The following is a 20,945-nucleotide window of genomic DNA, read 5'->3' on the forward strand; positions in this document are numbered from 1 at the left end:
TCTCCCTCCTACTAGAAATGTCTGGAGTTCTTTTGGCTCTGAAACAGAGCTCACATGCTGTGATTGACAGCCAAGGCCCTGGCACCGGCGCAGGGTCCCCTCCCTATCCCAGGGCTGAATACCTGCACTCTTGGCTAACTGCAGGAGCGAGCTCACTTCCCAAGCTTGACACTGAGTTTTCTGTAGTTGCAACAGTGCTACAGAGAAAGGGAAGCTTCTCTCTCCCCAGTTTCAACAAAAACTAGGAACAAACCTTTTCTCTTTACCAATTCCTGTCTCCAAGATTTCCTTTGACAAGGCAGTGAACTACAGAACGTGGGACCTCATGTCCTTCGAGTTCCATTGACATTAAAAACAAGACCCCAGTCCTAGTTCTGGATGGATACTATTACTGTGATGAAACACTGTGACCAAAGGCAACTCGGGGAGGAAAGGGTTTATTTGGCTTAGGTTTCCTCACCACTGTTCATCACTAAAGAAAGAACGGGAACTCAAACAGGGCAGCAACATGGGGGGGGGGGAGGGTGATGCAGAGGCCATGAGTGGGTGCCACTTACTGGCTGGCTTCCCATGGCTTGCTAAGCCTGCTTGCTTATAAAACCCAGGACCACCAGCCCAGGGATGGCATCACCCACAATAGGCTGGGCCCTCCTCCGTGGAATCACTAATTAAGAAAATGGCCTACAGGCTTGCATAGAGCCTGATCTTCTTGATTGAGGCCCCTTCTCTCTGATGACTTTAGCTTGTGTCAGGTTAATATAAAACCAGCCAGTACAACTGATCCCCTGTCAACTTGACACACAAACACATCGCGGTTAAGCCACGCCCTTTCTTGTTCACCCCAAGATCACAATTAATAACAGCATTATGTTCTAAACATTCTAAGTTTAAAAAGTCCCACAGTCTTTAAAAATTCAAAAACTTTAAAATTCTATTTCTTGCCAGGTGGCAGAGGCGCACGCCTTAAATCCCAGCACTCGGGAGGCAGAGGCAGGTGGATCTCTGAGTTTGAGGCCAGCCTGCTCTACAGAGCTAGTTCTAGGACCTCCAAGATGACACAGAGAAACCTATCCCGGAAAACAATGTTTTATATATATTCAGTCTCTTTAAAATATCCAGTCTCTTTCAAAATCCAAAGTCTTTGAACTGAAGAGATGACTCAGTTAAAATCACTGGTTGTTCCCCCAGAGGTCCTGAGTTCAATTGCCAGCACCTACTGGTGGCTCACAACCATCTATACCTATAGATCCAATGCCCTCTTGTTATGCAGATGTAAATACAGACAAAACACCCATAGACATAAAAATACAGATTTAAAAAAAATAATTTAAATAAATACAAAGTCCTTTAGAATACAATATCTTTCACTATGGTTCCTATAAAATAAAAAAATGAAATACTTTCTTACTTCAAGAGGGAAGAACCAGCATACAGTCACAATCAAATCAAGGCAAACCCAAACTTGAAACTGTAAGCAACTCAGCTTCCAATGTCTGGAATGCACTCACCATGATCTTCTGGGCTCCTCCGAAGGGCTGGTGTCACTTCTCTGGCTCTTCCTTCTCCTGTACAGATTGGCTCCAAGCTCAGGCCATATCCATGCCACACCTGCTGTTGTCCTTGAACCACGGCAGTGCCATCTCAAAGATGCTGGGGTCTGCTGCACCCACTTAAGCTGCGCTTTCACCAATAGCCTCTCCTGAGCTTTATTCAAGGAGTCCAGCCCTGCCACGCAGTGCCAAGGCACAGCTGCCCTCCATGACCCCTTCGTGCTTCCAAAACCAGTACCACCTGGGTGACTCTTACATGGCCGATTTCAGCTGCCAGTAGGAGGTACAATCTTGGCCATCTCTGGAACACAGCTCCTGTGTGCTGACTCTGAGGAAACACTTCCCAGGAGACTTCACCTCAACGATGTTGGTCTCCTCTTAATCCCAGCTGGTTCTCAGCCCCAGCTGAGCAGCAGCTATTGTCCCAGCAAAGCAATTTTACTTCAGTGACTCTGGTCTCTTGTTAAACGCAGCCGACTCTTCAGCTCCAGCTGAACAGACACCATGGCGTCTTCACACAAAAAGGCCCAGTAGTGTCTATGCTTCCCTCTGAAACCTACAAGCCATGAGGCCGCTATCATCTGCATGGCTTTCAACGTTCTTACCTTCCAAGTTCCCACAGAACATTCCACTGAGTTCTCAACACTCACTGACTTTTCTAGCCCAGAGTTCCAAAGTCCTTCCACAGTCCTCCCCAAAACATTGTCAGGTCGGCCACAGCAGCACCCCACAATCCCAGTACCAATTTCTGTCGTAGTTAGGGTATCATTGCTAGGGTAAAACACCGTGACAAAAAAACTGGGGAAGAAGGGGTCTATTTGGCTTACATTTTCACATCGAAGTCCACTGAAAGAAGTCAGGACGGGAACTCAAACAAGGCAGGAACCTGGGAGCAGAAGTTGACGCAGAGACCATGGAAGACAAGGGCTACTCACTGGCTTGCTCAGTGTGGCTCCCTCAGCCTGCTTCCTTATATACCCAAGACCACCAGCCCAGGGGTAGTCCCACCCACAATGGCCCGAGCCCTTCCGCGTGGATCACTAATTAAGAAAATGCCTTGCAGGCTTGCCTGCACCCAATGTTGTGGAAGCCTCTTCTCAACTGAGGCTCCTTCCTTTCAGGTGACTCTATACAGCATGTGTCAAGTTGACATAAAACTAGCCAGTATGTCCCCTCAACCCCAGACATGGCAGTCTATTTTGAATATCTGTGACAGAGTCTAAAATTTTATATTTGCAAAATTCCCAAACCCACCAGAGCCTGTTTTTCCTGCCTGATAACCTAGTCTTTCTTTCAACGGATGTTGAGCATCTACTGTGCGTTAGGCACAGAGTTAGGTGCTGGGCATCCAACAAGACCAGGCAAGTCAACGTCTCTTGTCCTTTGGAAGTCAGTCTGGGGACATTTGAAAGGTATTTGCTGGGACGAAATGAATGAAACCTACCTTTACGAAGCAGGAGGCTGCTGTTGTGACCATGAGAAAGGGGAGCTGATCTACACACAGAACCCATCCTGACAATTAAAATCCAGAGTTCAGGGAGGTATTGGGGTGTGCGCTGGTGCCCATGTTCCTCCCAGCACTGGCTGTGAGTGTGGAGAGTTGGCCTAAGACTGCACGATCCCTGGTTTGCGAGGTCAGCTGAGAAGTATTGAGGAGGCCAGAGTGCTGCTCCCTGTGCCCTCCAGAACTCAAAGATATCTTGCCCCAGGGCCTGTGGGGCTCAATTTGCTGCAAACTTTCCAGGAAATAGACATTATAATTACTGTAATGGGTGAGTAAGTGAGGCTTTCTTTGCTGTCAGAACAGAGTTTGCTGGGACATCTCCCCCAGGGAGAACTGGGCGGGAGCGTTTCCAGTTTTCCCACCAGAAGAAAGTGAATGGTTACTGGCTGGAGTACAGAAAGCTCCAGTTTTGGATTTGTGGTGAAATCATCGGACTCTCTGCTTGTTTATTGTATTTGTCAAAGGACCTACTCGGCTTCAGATTTCTTGGCTACCAGGGTCATTGGAGGCAATAAATGGTATAATAATAATGATGATGATGATGATGATGATGAAGTGTTTAGCAGAATCACACTAGACCATAATAGGAGGTAAATAAGTCATTATTAGTCTCACAGATATGCAAAAAAAGCAAAACTCTATCTCTACATAAATCTATGAATAGTCATTTGTATGGCTAATCTCGACAAGATTTCTACAACAGAGTTTTAGAATTTCCATTCTGTCTATATTTTCTTTCTTAAGATTATTTTTATGACTTATGTGTGAGTGTATGCACACATATGTGCGCAAGTGCCCTTGGAGGCCAGAAGAGGGTGCTGGATCCTTTGGAGCTGCAATTGTAGGCATTTTTGAACAAGTAAGCATGGGTACCACGATCCAAACTCCAGTCCTCAGAATAAAACATCAAGCACTCTTAACTGCTGGACTGTCTCTCCAGCCCCTTCCAGATCTTCAAACTACAAAGAACTCATTAAAGCATTGTGCGTGGGCTAGGTGTGCCTCTGTGTATAGCACCTGCCTTAGCAGGCATGGGTCCTGAGATTCTCTCCCAGCACCTAAATACCTAAAGTACAAACACACACACACACACACACACACACACACACACTGCATGGGCTGAGGGTATGCCTCGGTGGATAGCACCTGCCTTGGCAGGCATAGGTCCTGGTATTCTCTCCCAGCACCTAAAGTACAAACACACAGAACATACACACACATATGTGCACACCAAAAGTAGAGTCAAAAACACCTTTCCTTACTCAAAGGCTATAACAGAGAGGGCCAAGTGGGTAAAAAATCAGCAACCAAGGAGGATCCTCTGGAAACATGGCTTCAGCGCCATGTTAGGTGCAGAAAGAAAAAAGGAATCCCGACCCCTATTAGAAAGAATTGGTCTAGTTTGCAGGTTTGGAGGGCAAAAGAGCTAAAGAATAGATTATTAATCGTTTTGATCCTTTAGGCAAAGAGAGTGAGAAGGTTGAGGATTGGTGGGTGGAGGGACAGACTTGAAGATTTTTTTTATTAATTATTTTTTATTGATATTTATTGAGCTCTACATTTTTCTCTACGTCCCTCCCTGCCTTTTCCCTCCCCACTTCACCCCTCCCCCAAGGTCCCCAAAGACTTGAGGATGTTTGGGTGACTGGAGAGCACCCACCTCTAAGGAGTCCTGTGAGGGAAGCAATGGAGATGCAGCTAAACTGAGTCCAGGAGGAAGAAAAGATGATTACAAGAAGGCAGAGCACCAGGCTTAGTGGTGCACGACTTTAATCCCAGCTCTCGGGAGGCAGAGGAGGGCAGATCTCTGTGAGTTCGAGGCCAACCTGGTCTACAGAGTGAGTTCCATTCCATGGCAGCCAGTGACACACATAGAGAAACCCTGTCTCAAAAAAAAAAAAAAAAAAAAAAAAAAAACAGAAGGGGGTGGTGGGTAGACCATTTCATCAGATTCCTGAGCACAGCGTCAGTCACTGTCACCACTGTCACCAAACAGCTGACAGCACAACCCCAGGGAGGAAGGGTTTACTCTGGCTCCTGGCTTCAGGGGATCCCAGCTATTCGTCATGGAAACTGGGGCGCTCCGTGTCTAGTGGCTGAAGCATGCACTGGCCGCTCTGCACATCTTGGTAGACCAAAAAGGAGAGAGTGCCAGCCGAAAACGGAAGTAGATATCCCCTTCAAGGCCCAACCCCACACACCCACTGCCTTGGTTAAGCCACAGTTACAATTCCGTGACTGCCCAAAACAGTGCCACCTGCTGGGGAACACAGGCTCAGACATCTGGGCCTGGGGCGGAGGGTTTCATACCCAAACCGTGATAAGCACTGTGAGTACTGCCAAGGTCTCGCCCCTGCATTGGTCCATGCCAGGCTGTTTGTCTACTTACGGATTCAACAGAGAGTGTGCATCTGTTGGGTGTCTTCTAGGTGCTGTATAAATGCCTGGTCTGCATTATTAGACCGACTTTGAGCAGGCCACTTTTCCTCCATGCCTTCATTCATTAATCGACACCAAAGAGTGGTAGGGGCTTAGCTCACAGACAGTAAAGACTGCGTGACCACAGGTAAGAAGCTAAGAAGAGCGTCTGGAACACAGCGCGTTCTCAGCAAATGTTAGCTGCCACATTTTAGTGGACGGCCAATTGTGTGTCCAACTGAGTGGGGTTTTAGGAGGTTATCATTTTTCTCTAAGCCTGCTCCGCCCAACACAAACTCGCTCTAATGCAAGACCACACGATTTCCAGCGAGCTCAAGCTTTCCCGCAGTCAGCACATCCGGGCTCCTTACTTCCCCTGTGTACCCCACATGAGATCCTCCGGCCCTGCCTGATTTTCGCTCGCTCCTCTCATTTTAGCCACCGAGAACTGCAGCTTCGGCTGGAGGTCTGCATATTGTTCTCCTGATTCTTGCCCTCACTACAGGAGCGAGTCCTGACTTCCCCAGCACCCCCATGCAAACGATTTTAAAAGACCCAACAGACAGCACTCACTTGTTTTTCTTTTCCTTTCCCTCCGCTCCCACCACCACTTCTCACGTGACCTTCTGGTCTCGCAATCTACGCTACAGGTTAAAAATGGCCGGTTCATCCTGGCGTGATTAATAGACTTGAACTCATTCTTATACGCCAAGCTGACGACTCTCACAGGGTTCAACGTAAGATTTATTTATATTTGAGCTACGTCTACAATGTTCCTCAAATCTGCCTGTCTCCATTTGCCTACTGTAGAGCATGGAAATCTCATCAAATTCTTGCCGACCCCACAAGGGTAAAATAAAGGTTAATGAGGCAATTTCCCAGCAGTTCCTGGAGTGCTGAGAGCGTGTGAGTATTGTTATTGCATGATTACGGAGGGCTTCCAGTGCTTATAAAATAGCGGACATTTCCCTCAGCCCGTTAGATAAGAATTCTTCATTTTGATTTTTCAGATCAAAATTTTTGAATTCAGTTTCTTTCATCATCCCCATTTTGGTAAGCATTTTGTTGATTTTGATGAATGGAATTCTGGAAGTTATAATTGGTAAACACAACTATCTATATTTATTTACATGTAAATAGTTATACTTACCACAACAAGGATTCTCTTATTTCTAAAAATGTCTTTGGTTTCCAGAAAATTTCAAAGGTTTGATAGCAGAACCCTTAGCCATCGCTCTACCCTCATTCTGGTATTTCGGTGCCAACTAAGAAAATCCTCAGCAATTGTCATCCACCTCTACCTACATCTCCTCTTGCTTTTTTTATTGTTTTTATTGTTTTTTTATTGTTTTTATCAGGAAAAGGCGCCGTGATGTTGTCTCCTTTCAGCCGCAATCTTGACTCTTCCTCCATCCTTCCGAGAAGACAGGCTTGCTTCCGGTTTTGTTGAAGAATTGCACCACCATGAACTCTGCCCCTGTTCCTCCCTCTGTTGACAGGTGAGCCTTTCACGCTTTCTTATTGTCACCTGTATCATCCGATTGTCCCCTCATACGTGTGCGTTGTTTGTTTGTCCACCTAGAAACAATTCTTTAAACCTCACCTCCCCTCGAGCTGACACTCATTTCTCTCCATCTTTTTTGCAAAAGTCCTTGACAGCCTTTTGTAGAGCCATGGATCCGGTTTCTCCTCCCATTCCATTCCACGTATTGCCGCTCCATTCCGTGTATTGCTATTCCATCCCGTGTATTACCTCCACTCCCAAGCCTCCACCATTCTGGCACAGCCCTCCTTAAGGTCAATTTGATTGCTGCAGCACTGATAAGCATTGATAACCCTCCTGATTTCTCAGCCCCAATATTACTTCACCTGGCAGGGGAGGCAACACGGTGCTCAGTCTCCCCTCCCTACTTTCTTCACTTGGCTTCCAGAGCATCACAGTTGCCTTGGGTCTCCTCCGAATTTTCTAGCTATTCTAACTAAGTCTCCTTTATTGATTCTTTTCTAATATAAATCACTTCTGGTTTGTCTCCTAGCCCTTGCCTTGCCCAAGTTCCTATCGGCTCTTGCAGCTAGCCTCCCACAACCACTCTTGCAGGATATTCTCCCCACGGCCAGCCAAGCCGATGCTATTAGAGTTGTTCCGCTCAAACACTCCAAGGCCTCCCCTCACATTTGAAGCAAAAAAAAAACAGTCGTTGCTATATCCTGCCAGGCCCCTGTTGTGGATCCTGGATTCTCTCTCCTGTGCTCACCACCTTGGTCGCACAACTCCAACCACGCTGATTCCAGGAAGCTCACCTTTGTTCCTCTTCCGCCTTCACTCCCAAATAGCTCCAAACCGAGCTCCCTTGTTTCTTCACTCCCTTACACGGGGGTTCCCTTCTCCAGAAGGCTGTCACGGACCTCCCACCACCCATCATAAACCTTCGCTTTCCCCAGCTCAAATCTCCCTTTTCTCCTTGTCTACAGCACGTATCATACCTCTTCCAGTTTCATTCTTTTATTGCTTGTCCTTACACTAGAACTTAAGTTTCATGAAAATAACAAATTGTTCTGTGTGTCCGGATGCGCAGGTGCACGTGTGTGCGCACACATGTGTGTGCATGTATGCAGAGGACCCAGGGAAACCCCAGGTATCATCCTGAAGGATGTCATCTGCAGCAGGCATGATGGTGCACGCCTTTAATCCCAGCACTCGGGAGGCAGAGGCAGGCGGATCTCTGTGGGTTTGAGGTCAGCCTGGTCTGGTCTACACAGTGAGTTCCAGAATAGAGGAAGATACACAGAGAAACCCTGTCTTGAAAAAATATATATATATCATCTGCTTCCTTTGAAACAGAATCTCCCATGGGCTTGGAGCTCAGCAACTAGGGAATCTTCTGTCTACCTCCCTAGCACTGGTACAGGTGTGCACCACACCTGGCACTTTTACCTGGGTTATGGAGCTGGAGCTCCATGTTCGAGCTTGCGGTGTAAGCACTTCATCAACTGAGCTATCGCTCCAGCCCAGGATCATTATTAGTCCCCGTGAGCTATGCTCTTCTTCCCATGCCTGTGTCCAGTAGAGAGTAAACAATCCGTGCAGATCTGCTAAACAGATGAACAAATACATGGGATAAATTGATGAGCCTATTATAATTGCTATGATACTAAAAGAACAGAAACCTCTGGTGGTATTGAAGTCTGTCTTTGCTGTGGGTTAGGCCACCTTCACGGCCCACAGGTTTGCAGTGTTGGTGAAGAGCCTGTCTAGATGTCCCTCTGTCTAGACGTCCCTCTGTCCAGCTTTTCCTGAAGAAGCTGGGTGTAGCGAGCTGCATGGAATCACACCTGATGGAGATGTATAATCAACTCCTATGGCTCAAGTCTGACTTATGCTATGATAACGCAATGATTATCAGCTGCTTGCATATGCGTGAACCTATAGGCAGTGCCCACCTGGCAATCCGGGATTGGCAGCCCTACTTAAGGGCTGGGAGAGGTTTGCCCAGAGAGAGAGGGGAAAGAGAGATACAATTGTTATAAAAAAAAAAAAAAAAAAAAAAAGGTCCTGAATAAAACTGCAGTGAGAAGAGCTCCGGTGTCACGCGTCATCCTTGCGGGACGAGGGTGGGGCGTGGCAGCTGGGGATGAACTCAGGGAAGCCTGGCTCTCCACCGGCTGTGTGCCGATCTCACTGCTAATTGACAGAGGCAAAAAGGATTCTGTCCCTTTCTTGATAGCCAACAACATCAGGTATCAGTTTGATTGGATTTCGTCTCTTTGTTTTGTACCCAACCCCAGGTGATTGACAATGGATCATTGATTTCTAATTAGAGTCCATCAAGTTCATAAGGAACTGGCTGCGCTGCGAGTCTCTTCCTTCACAGTTTCTCTCTTAGGGTCGGTGTAAGCATAAACATTCAAATTACATATCATTCAGCACTCAGCAAACATATAGAAACTATGTGGTCCCTGCACAGTGTGATGGGTGCACACGTATTACATGGCCCAGGCTTTGTTTTTGAAGACATCAAAGTTTAGAAGAGTAGAGAGACTTGCAGATTATTTCAACATAATATTGCAAACCCAATGATGGGCAAGCAGTAATAAAAACACTGAAGAGAGGGTCAGGAGATGGGCAAGAAGAAACGAGTTTTGAAGAATGGCAAACCGCTTTCTGAATGGCAGCCTGGACTCCTCAAAACTTCTAAACAGCTGCTCCTGCTTGCAGGGCCCTGGTCACCAGCGTATCTCAAAATAAGAGCTGCCTCTAGATTGCTTTGAATGCGAGCAGTGTTCCAAGACTCTAGTGAAAACTTGATTTTTTATATAAACTTTATATAATGTTTCATATTCATGATATCTGATCCATCCTGAGGACCTCTCCCCTGTGGTGGCAGTCCCTGGCTGGAATTGTTGCCACTGGGACTTCAGAGGCCACATTTGACCCTCTATGCTGCTGAGGAAGCCAACGGCCAGGAAAGGTGGCTGCCCTTCCCAAGTGTGCAAGCTGATTTAGGTCACCCTGCCTTTCAACAGGGCCTAAATGGAAGACATATCAAGCGAATACATCAGTTTCTATAATTTATTCCCTGTCTAACACAAGCCAGTCTTACTTAGTTCCAGACTAGAACTGGGCAACACAGCTCTATCCTGTTCCTCCTTCTCCCTTGTGAGTTCAATTACAAAGGGGTCTATGCAGCCAGAAGAAGTCAGCGCCAGGAACCTGAGCTGGACACTCTCTCATGTCTAAAGCAATCTCGGAGGCGGCCTTAAGCTTTTTGTTTAAAGAGGCTCCAGAGCAGCTTCCAGGGCTGTGAATCAAATCCCAAACCTAAGTCTGCTGGAATGCTCAGATCCGCTGCCTCCCAACAGTGGGGGCTCCTGTGATTCTCAGGCGAGTCCTCCCTGAGCTAGGTTCAAGGATTTGTCCTGGCCAAGAACAAAGAACACGGAAAGAATGACACGGTCTCTGCTCTGCTCCTGTCCTTGACCTGGCCTGACTGTAGAGGACTTGTTCAGTCAGGAGTATACCAGCATCATGCAGTCTGGACTTTGGCTCCTTCAGTCTCTGTGATCAAGTTGCCTTGGTTACCAAGGAAAGGGGAGGAAGCGGTTCTTAGCAGTCCAGCAGCCAACTCATCAGCCCTGTGAAAGGCTCAGCATGGTCATGGTAGGCTGGTCACCCAGCCATCTCTGCTGTCACCTCCCCTGCCTCCCATCGCCGAGTCTGTAGCTTTTATGAAGACTCTCTCTGACTCTGCTGCCAACTGCCACCAAACACATACATGGTGGATTCGTTTTACACAGCCGAATGTGTCCTGTTTCTGATAGTCTTGATAAAAGCTGCCTGTCAGTCCCTGCTACGCCGCCTTGGGCTTAGAAAGCCTATGTGGGTGAATTTGAATCAGAGCAGCTGAACTACAGAATTCAGAACATGGAGACTTGGATGCTAAGACGTGACTGTGCTCACTTCTCTCGGAAGGAAAGGATGTCAACGGAAGCCCAGATGGCTCATCTAGTACACACTTGCAAACTCTTTGGTCTCTTTGAATCTCTCCATGAGAAAAAAAAAATCCCTGAGAAATGTCACGTTGAGAACAAGGGTTACGAACAGGTGTGGAGTCAGCAAGGCACCTTTTCTTTTCAGGAGCTCCTTTTTTTTTTTTTTTTAAGATTTCATTTATTGTATATACAGTGTTCTGTTTGCATGTGTGCCTGCGGGCCAGAAGAGGGCGCCAGACCTCATTACAGATGGTTGAAAGCCACCATGGGGTTGTTGGGAATTGAACTCAGGACCTCTGGAAGAGCAGTCAGTGCTCCTAACTGCTGAGCCATCTCTCCAGTCCCTCAGGGCCTCTTCTTACAGCCTTGACCTGAGAAATCCTTTGAAGGACTGAAAAGTGCTCCACCTAGGTGTGGCATCAAATCATAACTTAACATGAATATTCCATCGCTTCCTATGAAATCATAATCACTCATGCCAAGCCTCTCCGTGAGGTCGCTCCTCCTAAGCTAAGCCATGGATGGCCACTCCTTGGGCTCAGACTCACCCCGAAAACACAGTGTTTGTCAAAAGCGTGACCTGGGCGTGCCTCCAATCACCACATCCTTACCTGATTCATTGTTCTTCATAATGTTAGCCCACCTCCTATTATATACCAATTTGAGGTAATTGAGGTATAATATTGTCTCAAATATAATCTGCACAGAGATAGAGATTTCTATTTTTCCTGTCCTGTCACTTGTACCTGGGCGAGTACGTCACAACTAGCAGAATCCTTTGGAAGCGATAAACCTAGTCCCCTGGGAACCTGTGACACATGTGCCACAAAGTATCCTTCATCCCACCAAGGGAAGCAACATGAGTGTTCCAGAAAGCTACCCAGTAAACAGAGCAAGTCAGGGATAACCTCAGCCCCTCCATACTCATCATCCTCCACCAACCAACGGGACGAGTGTCGCCATCATAAAAGAGACAATAGATGGGAATTCAAGAGATTTGTTTAAATTCCCACACTAGAAAAGAATACAGCGGGGACTTGAGCCTGTGCGGCCTGGTTTCAAAGAGCGAACTAAGGCCAAGGCTAATTATCTGAGTATAACAGGGAAAGACGACAGCTGTGGCCTCTGAGGAGTCCTGAACTTCTTTGCTGGGCATGTGAAGCCAATGGCTGCTCTTCCCCCAGGCCATTTCTCAGGGTTGCTGTCCGTAGCCCACCAAGATGAAGAATGAGATAACATCTCCTTGCAGACAAAAGGTGGGGTTGTCTCCCCGGCCTCCCATGAACCATGAAAGGGCGCATTGCTAAAGTCAGGGTTCTGCAGCTGTGAACCAGCCACCCATGTGTACAGCATCTATCTCAACCCTGCGGGGCTAGGGGGGTGCTGCTGCCAGGAACCCCATGCAGCTCACTCCCCTGTAACAAAGTCCTTTGTCTTTGACCCAGAAGTCTCAAGTTTTCTGCCAATATCCATGAAACAGTAACAGACCAACTTATTAACTTGCAAACACGGTGCAGTTCCAGAGACGGGCACTGTTTTAGAAGTTGCTCAAGCTACAAAATGGAACAAAACACAAACAGTGACAAAAATCACTGTGTCCATCAATTCATTAAATGTTTGTGGACTCAGTAACGTAGGTGATGGTCCATTCATTGGAAACGTGTTCACCTTGAAGTCAAATCCCACATGACACAGCATTTTGGATGAAGAAAGAAGCTCTTACCTAGTGATATGTGTGCTGTGGTTTATTATGGGGCTTGGTTTAGTATGGGGCTTGCATAGCCGTGGCCTCTCTACTGATTGCACTCAGTTCAAGAATTTATGAGAGGGGCTGGGGAGATGGCTCAGAGGTTAAGAGCATTGCCTGCTCTTCCAAAGGTCCTGAGTTCAATTCCCAGCAACCACATGGTGGCTCACAATCATCTGGCGCCCTCTTCTGGCCTGCAGGCATACATGCCAGATAGAATATTGTATACATAATAAATAAACAAATATTTTTTTAAAAAAAAAAAAGAATTTATGAGGAAACTGTAGAGCACCTACCTAGCATGTGGGGGTCCCAGGTTCAACTGCCAGCATTAGATGGGAGGGGAACTAACTGTGAGTAAGACAGTCATCAAAGGGGGCTGGAGAGATGGCTCAGCGGTTAAGAGCATTGCCTGCTCTTCCAAAGGTCCTGAGTTCAATTCCCAGCAACCACATGGTGGCTCCCAACCATCTGTAATGAGGCCTGCAGAAAGAATACTGTATACATAATAAACAAATAAATAAAATATTAAAAAAAAAAAGACAGTCATCAAACCACAAAGAAGAGATGGTGCCAACGAGCCTGGGTTCCTCAACAAATTAACAAGCCCCTGAGGAGTTTAATGTGGCCGTGCAGGGAATATTTACCGAGTGCATACCGTGTTCCCCACACTAGGCTGCAGCTTTGATTCCACGTGGTTCCAGTTTTAATCTCGATGAACGACATAAAGAAGCCAACTTTGCAGCAGAAGAAAGAGGGCAAGTGCTATGGGGAGAAATACAAGAGTCTTGCTTCTCAAAGGCAGATAACGGAGGGCCTCGTCAAGAAACTACTTTTTTGAAAAAATATGTGAAAGAGGAAAGGGAATGATCTATCCAGGAAAGGAGGGAGCAAGGCCTCCAGACTGGAATTGTGAGTGCAGTGACCAGCCGAGGGGGGGGGGCAGTGTTGGCCGAATGACGTGTAAACAAGAGGACTATGAGGTGAGGACCGTAAAGGAGGCAGAGAGGCAGGCGTGGGACCACCCCAAGGGCTTGGGATTTCATCCTATGGATTTTATCCGAAGGATATAAACCAGTGGTGCGAAACCTTAACCAATGAAATGAAAGATTATTGGTGAGTCGAGCTCAAATACTTGGAATTAAGAGATCCTATCAATGTCTGAGGGTTTGAGGGATGCTCCACCTTTCTGGAAATCACCTTCCAAGTGGGTCTTCTGGCTGCCTATTCTAGGAATGTGGGAACCTTGGCTTGAGAGATTCTCCTCTCACAGTTCAAGCAGACCTACCCAGTCTATGCTCTGGTCCCCTGTGGACCGTCTGCTGCAGACGTAAACACATCCCCTGAGCTCACACCCAAACCTGCCTGGGAGCTGGGTGTTCCTAAGCACCTCAGTAGATGCTTGGCCTGTCATCTAAGACAGCGATGGCTATCTGCAGGACTCTCGTTATCTAATAAAAAGCTTCTCAATTTAAGTCCATGGGTTAAAGACATGAACCACCTTCATAAGCATCTTGTTTTATTTGTGCCTTGACTTATTAAAGATAACATAGGTGCTTCATTATGCAATGGAAGCCAAGTATGGAAATGTCATTTTCTATACTCAACTTAGGGAGAATGAACCAAGCATGCTTTCAGAGGAAAACTGTATGAGAACATTTTTCTAATGAAATAAAGGCCATTGTTAAACGTAAGTTGTACTGAGAAGATCAATGGGCATATACTATGTTAGTTTTATAGCTTTCAACACTCGCTATTCCACCTTCAATGCCCAAGCTTTAAGATGTAGGAGATAGAGCACCGTATTATACAGTAAGCATTGGGTGTGTTTTCAGAAGCAAAGAGGAGTAAGGCCAAAATGACAAAAGACAGAAAGCAGCACCGTGGGTAAATATGGACATATAGCTAGACGTGAGCTATGAGAAAGCTTGTAGAACTTTAAATAAAAAACAGATTCAGACACTGAACTTCCCATTCTGGTGGACTTTTTAAAAATCAGTACTGAAGCTGGCATGGTGGCGCATGCCTTTAATCGCAGCACTTGGGAGGCAGAGCCAAGTGGATCTCTCTGCATCTGAGGCCAGGTTCCAGGTCAGCCAGGGCAACATAAAAAGGTCCAATCTCAAAATAATAATAATAATCAGAATTGAAGTGAGGTCAAGTAAAGGCCACCACCATTGTGGTTAGAGCAAAGACTCGGGGTTCAGACTGTGGCTGCGGTAGGGACATAGTATCACAAAGCCTGTCTGAGCCTCATTTCCTCGACGGGCTAGTCTTAGGTCAACTTGACACGGGTTAAAGTCTTCTGAGAGAATTCCTCAGTATGATTGGGCTGTAGCCAAGCCCATATGGCATTTCCTTAATTAGTGATTAATGTGGGAGGACCCAGCCAATTAATTACACAGTGGTTCTCAACCTGTGGATTGTGACCCCCTTGGGGAGTTGAGTGACCTTTTCACAAGGGCCACTGAAGACCATCAGAAAACACAGATATTTGCATTATGATTCATAATCACAAAATTACAGATATGAAGTAGCCACAAAAATAATTTTATGGTTGGGGTCACCAAAACTTGAGAAACTGTATTAAAGGGCCACAGCTTTGGGAAGGTTGAGAACCATAGCCATTGTGAGTGGTGCCGTCTCTGGGCTGGTGGTCCTGGGTTATATAAGAAAGGAGGCCAAGCAAAGTGGTGGTGGCGCATGCCTTTAATCCCAGCACTCAGGAGACAGAGGCAAAAGGATCTCTGAGTTTGAGGTCAGCCAGTCTACAGAGGGAGTTCCAGGACATCCAGGGCTACACAGAAAAACCCTATCTTGAAAAACAAAAAAGAAAGAGAAAAGAAAACAGACTAAGCAAACCCAAGGATCAAGCCTGTGAGCAGCATCCTTCCATGGCCTCTGCATCTGACCCTGCCTCCAGGTTCCTGCCCTGTTTGAGTTCCTGTCCTGACTTCCTTTGATGATGAACTGTGATGTGGAAGCCTAAGCCAAATAAACCCTTTCCTCCCTGAGTTTCTTTGATCATGGTGTTTCATCACAGCAATTGTAACCCTAAAACAGGGGTCAAAACTTTCTAGGCATGAAGCCTTTAAAAGCAAAGAATTCTGCATTTAATGTGTTAAGTTCCACCATGCAAAGGAAGGCTGGCGGCTTTGCTCTTGACTCACCCAGCCTTCAGAAGTACTGCTTAACCTGCTCCAAGGAAGAGGTCCAGCACGAATTTGAACGAGGGATACAATCGGCCTTCTTGAAGAAATTTGCTTCTTCAAGTTTTACTTTAGTTACACCAGGTATGTGACATTTTCACAGAGGAGGACGGGGCGGGGGTGAATAAAGAAAAGGCAAGCCTGTCTGTAAAGATACTCGGCCTTTGCCATCTGCTTCAAATACTTCCCAGGTGCAGTGCTCAGCTAGACGTGAAATCTCTGGGGCCAGACACGATGAATGTATCGAAACAATCGGAACAGGTTCCTTTCAACCTCTAGACACCCAGTGAAGAGACAGACACCATAGGAAACACGATGTGTCCAAGTTTAGAAACAAGCGCTGGGCGTTATTCCTGCCCTAGCTTTGGGGGAACCTTCAGTGTCTGACTTGGTTTCATTTGATGAAAAAACTGTGAAGTGGGGCTGTAAGCTTCAGTGCAGCTCTCGGAGCATTTATTGGAAATCCTAGACAGAAATATAGCCCCACACCTTACAATTGATTGTGGCTACCTATGAGGAATAATAATCAATACTGGAGAGCAACTGGGAATACTGAGAAAAGCAGAGAAAATGAAGTTTGAGGGTCGTTAAATCTGCATTTGGAAGCATTATATAAGGTACCCTGTAGAATGGGTTAATGGTGTTCATTTAAGATAACATCTGTAAATATTATAAGTTTACATGTGATTTTAAAATGTGTTGGATTTCCTTGGCTCCTGTGTCCCATTTATGATCATAATAGTTATAAGACGTATTTCCCAGTTCCAAAATGCTACAGATTAGAAGAATGAGCTTGGTCTCCTAGGAGATCCTGGAATGCAAGGGCCACTAAATCAGACTGACAATTAGCCCTGGGCTGTATCTCCATCACTGTCTCTTTCATTCGCCATGGAGACATTTCTCCTGTGTGGTGAAATGTGTCACGGAAGTCCTTCCCACACATAGAATCAATCACTGACGTGGGCCTGAGAACATACTTACATAAATATGAACCCGCTGAAGGATCGTGTCTAGGCCAAAGTCTAATGTGCACAGTAAGCAATCAGTAACCGCCTCTCCTGACCTATTCAGGTATCAAGAGCCCCCATAGGACACAAATCCTATTCGGATGTCAAGAGCGCCATCTGCTGGTCGTGGGACTGAGCGGCAGCATCTGAAAAACATGCATCAGGAGGGTAGGGAAGATTAAAGATTAAAGACTGACTGAGCCAACACACTGATTTTACACTTGAGCAAACTTCTTACAGCCCAAAGAATGTAGAAAGCCAATTCATCAGCAAACAGAAACCAGAAAATGCTATACCTGGTTTTAAAAAAATGAAGAATAAATAAGTATAAAGATTGGCAGGGTCACTTCTGTCATCTACAGATCAAAAGGGACAAACCAGTATCGCATCACAGCCCTAAAAAGTCTGAAAACATATTGACTGTAACACAGATAATGAAGCTGGCATTTTGTAAGATGCAAGAAAGTATCCACCTATCGAAGATTCCAGCTTAAAATTGCTAGCTATCGTCAGGAGGCAGAAGCAGGTGGATCTCTGTGAGTTCAAGGCCAGCCTGGCCTACAAAGAGAGTTCCAGGACAGCCAGGCTGTTACACAAAGAAACCCTATCTCAAAACACCAATATAATAATAATAATAATAATAATAATAATAATAATAATAATAATAATAATAATAATAATAATAGTTATCTCCGTAAAGCAAATGCTGATGTGGAGTTTGGACAAGAAGTGACAGGAAGGGTGTTTTCAGTATGGCTAATGTTTGTGCCTCTGGTTTAACATGCTCGTTCCTTACAGTGAATCATAATACGTCACCACACAGAGAGGAGAGAACCTACCGAAAGCATCAAGCCAGGCAACAGTAGGCATCTTGCAGCTGGAGAGGAAGGAGCGATGACTGTGGGCACCTGCAGGACTGTGCAGCAGCGGGGGATCTCTCACTGCAGCAGGGCGGGGAGAAGAACTGAGACAACATACAGCAAAGTTCTTCGTAAACTGAAAAAGACTAAGAAACCAGGACCCGTGAACCATCGTGAGTTTGACACAGAAATGGTGGTGCACCAACAGTTGCAACAAAACTGAACAACGAAGTCTTTTTTAAAGAATAGGGAAATTTTTCTCAAATAAGCGAATTTGAAAAATAGTGTGAATTCATTTGCCTGAAGACTGTTCTGGACCTCGGCCTCTACAATCAGGAATTGGGAAACTTCTTTTTGTTGTTTTTGTTTCAAGACAGGGTTTCACTATGTAGCTCTGGCTACCCTAGAACTCATTATGTAGACCAGACGGGCCTTAAACTCGCAGAGATCCACCTGCCTCAGCCTCCCAGGTGCTGGGATTAAAGGTGTGCACCTCTGTGCACAGAGAGAAACCCCTTCCTTAACCTCAGCTCTTTTTTCAAATTCCACCACATTCATCTAGAAGAAAGTTGCCGTTGGTGCTTTCTGCCAGAACTCCTCTACTGGACCAGCAAGTTCTCTCTGAGCTGTTTCCCACGTTAACAAAGGTAGAAAGAGTTAGCAAAACAAGGGTCCCTACTTCCAGCCTCAGGCCTTGAGTTCCCACAAGGTCTTTCCATGTCCCTAATGGTCTTCTGGGAATCTTTCCCATTTGTTTTTCATCTCTAGGTCAAGATCCTGCCACTTTCCAGTCACCTCTTAGTCCCAAAGCCACAGCAATGGGTCCACCTGTTATGTCTCACCGCAGAAAAGCCACCCCTAAACCTAACTCCCAAGTCCTGCGAGCCAGTTGGCCTCCACTGGGCAATCCTCCCTTGAGTATTCTCACGCAGCCACAGTCAGAGGACAGCTGCGTGCGGGCATGAGGACCAGCAGCTGATGGCCGGTCAGTTCCCAGTTTGGCTGGTGTTGACAGGAGCAGCTTCATCTGGCTTCTCCTGCGGTTTGGGATTCTTATGATCTCAAAGCTGCGTTTTCAGAGGGCACATCCGGAGAAGTGGCCTTCTAAGAGGCAGGAAGCAGAAGCTGCCAGGTCTGCTAAACTACCCAGGACAGACACTGCGACACTTCTCCCATCTTCTGATCAAAACAGTCACAGGGCGCGCACACTTTCCCTAGCTAGGGGAATCAGGATGGTTGCTTTGTATAAACCATGTAAGTATGAGCTATTGTTACAGTGATGTTTAGAAACGATAATCATCCCAGTTAAAATAAACCAGTGGATTACAGCTTCTCCAACGCACTTACGGGGTCATACCCTGAGTGTTGTTTAAACTGGCGCTCACCCTCTGCTCGGAGCAGACAGAGTCCTGAGGAGGACCGGTGGCCAAGACCAGCACTCACTGGCATGTGTGAAGGTTCATTCTTGACAGGGGCTCCAAAGACAGACTCTGTGAAGAGGGGCTATCATCCGTTAGACCAGGCAGCCCCTTGGTTTAAGTCAAGTGGCGTCACGCTGCTTAGAGACTCTTCCCACCCTGCATAAATCTCTAAAACATTAAGTGGGATAAGAATAAGAGCAGACATTCTGCCGTCCATCATATTTATCGCGCATGCCTGCGAGCGCCTATTTTCACCGCGCCCACCTCCAGAGGAGAATGCGCAAACATATTAAATAAAAGGATAGCAATGAGGAGAAGCCTGGCTCCAGGGAAAGCACGGAACCGGTACGTAAAGAGCGTCTACGCAACCAGGAAGTACTTCGCTTAATTCTTAGAGCACCCTATGACGCTCTTCAGTCTCCTAAGAACATGGGGCTTGGGGAATCTAAGAGCTGAAATACAGACCCACTGACTAATAACTCACAGTACTGAAATGAAGAGCCCAAGTATAAAAGCCAAGTAAGTCGCTTTTGGCAAGTGTTTTAACACTCTGAACTTCAGGGATGATACTATGGAGTGCTGAAGAGCAGACTTTGCTCCAGAAGCAAGGCATCTCCGCCTGGGCAAGCTCTAGGCTGAAGTTCTGCCCCGGGAGGAGGTTCCTGATTCCTCTTCACCTTGTATCGTCCATTACCTGGCACTTGCTTTTCTGACTCAATAAAGGTACAAGACTTCTAGGTCCAGGCTGATCGCACTAGAAAGATTGCAGCGTGTAGCAGAAGCTCCATCCAATTCAAACGAAATCCTTCCGACTTTGCCCTTCAGTCGCGAACAGTTAAACGCACGTCTCACTTCCCATTTTACAAATAAGCGTCAATGGTGATCACACACAATCTTCTCATTCTCGGGTCCTCCCTCCCTCCCTCCCTCCTTCCCTCCCTCCCTCTCGCTCCCTCTCATTTTCACGGTTTCTGTTGTTTTGAGACAGACTCTTGCATCAGTACTCTGCCTCTGTGTCCAGAGTCCTGAGATGGTCAGCACACGCCACACCTGACTCTCGTTCATATCCTACACACAGGATCCCCTCTTTATTAATCTGAAATAGTTCATCTCAACTGTTACTTTGATGCAATCTCAAATATAGGTGTATTTAGGGTGTGTCCAGCCGAGATTATCGTGGGCGGGAGGGGGGGGGATGTCTAGCCCCCTGTGTGGCCTGATGGGGGCTGAATGGCCATGACAGAGACTCACCACTCTGTTTTGTCCCTGGGATGTGATCCACTGTCTCAAGCTTCTGCCGCCATACTGCACCCTTGAACTGTGAACCGGAAGAGATTCTTTTCCTTTGCGTGCTTTTGCCAGACTCTCGGCCGGCCGTTCAGCAGGAGAGAACTAGGACAAATCATAAGCCTGGCGGTGCCACTCCCCTCCCCCTTGAAGGATTCTCTGCAGAGTGCGGCAAAATGGCAAACCCAGGTGTTAGCTTGATCAGGTTTACCTGAAATTCCTAGTCAAATGCTACTCTTAGGTGACCTCCAACGACCAGAGTCTAGCCACCTCCACCTGTCACATTGCCCTGACAGGCAAACTCTCCTCTGGAGCCACGGCCTGCCAGCCTGTGATGGCGTGACATCGCCTGCCAGCTTTTCCTGTCTGTATCACTCTCTTCCTTCTCCTTTCAGACGAGATATTCTCCACAAAACCACTAGATACTTGTCAGCGCCCTCTCCCAGGAGAGC

The sequence above is a fragment of the Alexandromys fortis genome, unplaced genomic scaffold, assembly GCF_014885135.2.
Source record: "Alexandromys fortis isolate MF-2015 unplaced genomic scaffold, M_Fortis_MF-2015_v1.1 scaffold_19, whole genome shotgun sequence".
Taxonomy (NCBI): Eukaryota; Metazoa; Chordata; class Mammalia; order Rodentia; family Cricetidae; genus Alexandromys; species Alexandromys fortis.